Source organism: Cucumis melo, unplaced genomic scaffold (genome assembly GCF_025177605.1).
Source record: "Cucumis melo cultivar AY unplaced genomic scaffold, USDA_Cmelo_AY_1.0 utg000245l, whole genome shotgun sequence".
NCBI classification, from domain to species: Eukaryota; Viridiplantae; Streptophyta; class Magnoliopsida; order Cucurbitales; family Cucurbitaceae; genus Cucumis; species Cucumis melo.
Genome location: NW_026123866.1, coordinates 27,675 through 29,324, shown reverse-complemented (window position 1 = coordinate 29,324; position 1,650 = coordinate 27,675).

Genomic DNA, 1,650 nt, shown 5'->3' with positions numbered 1-1,650 from the left:
TATCAAAAAATATTACTATGGTTCGAGAGAAAATCAGAGTATCGACTCGGACACTAAAGTGGAAGTGTGTTGAATCAAGAGCAGACAGTAAGCGTCTTTATTATGGACGCTTTATTCTGTCTCCACTTATGAAGGGACAAGGGGATACTATAGGCATTGCGATGCGAAAAGCTTTGCTTGGAGAAATAGAGGGAACATGTATCACACGTGCAAAATCTGAAAAAATCCCACATGAATACTCTACCATAGTCGGTATTCAAGAATCAGTACATGAAATTTTAATGAATTTGAAAGAAATTGTATTGAGAAGTAATCTGTATGGAACTCGTGATGCGTCTATTTGTGTCAAGGGTCCTGGATGCGTAACTGCTCAAGACATCATCTTACCACCTTCGGTGGAAATCGTTGATAATACACAGCATATAGCTAACCTAACGGAACCAATTAATTTTTGTATTGAATTAAAGATCGAGAGGAATCGCGGATATCATATACAAACGCCAAATAATTTTCAAGACGCAAGTTATCCTATGGATGCTATATTCATGCCTGTTCGAAATGTTAATCATAGTATTCATTCTTATGTAAATGGGAATGAAAAACAAGAGATACTTTTTCTCGAAATATGGACCAATGGAAGTTTAACTCCTAAAGAAGCACTTCATGAAGCCTCTCGGAATTTGATTGATTTATTTATTCCTTTTTTACATGCGGAAGAAGAAAAAGAAAACTTCCATTTTAAAAATAATAAACAAAAAGTTACTTTACCCCTTTTTACTTTTCATGAGAAATTGGCGAAACTAAGAAAAAAGAAAAAAGAAAGAGCATTAAAATATATTTTTATTGACCAATCAGAATTGCCTCCTAGGATCTATAATTGCCTCAAAAGGTGCAATATACATACATTATTTGACCTTTTGAATAATAGTCCAGACGAACTTATGAAAATCAAACATTTTCGCATAGAAGACGTAAAACATATATTAGACATTCTCGAAATGGAAAAGAATTTTGCATAAATTTGAAATCCATTGGATTTTTGTTGTAAAAAAACTTTATAAAAAAAAAAAGACGAAAATGAAGTTTGAATCTTTAACAGAATCCGTATACTCAAAATAAATCAAAAATTTCATTAAATATGTGTATCTAGGGGTAATTCACTTTGAAGCAACTATTCCCTAGATACACACATCGTGATATTTTATTTATTTCACAATTGAATCAATTTAAAAAAGCCCTAAAGTTAGGGATTTATCAATCGGTAATGTTGCTCCAATACCCAACCAAAGAGCTACTGCGGTACCAATCAAAAAGACGGTTGTCGCTACTGGACGACGAAATGGATTTTGGAATTTATTGACATTCTCCAAAAATGGTACAGTTAATAATCCCGCCGGTACGGAAACCATTAAAAGAACACCCAATAACTTATTTGGCACTGTACGAAGTATTTGAAATACGGGAAAGAAATACCATTCCGGCAATATTTCCAAAGGAGTTGCAAATGGATCTGCGGGTTCACCAATCATTGATGGTTCTAGAACCGCTAAGCCCACGTTACATGCAATAGTACCTAGAATGACTACTGGAAAAATATATAAAAGATCATTGGGCCATGCGGGTTCTCCGTAATAATTATGACCCATACCC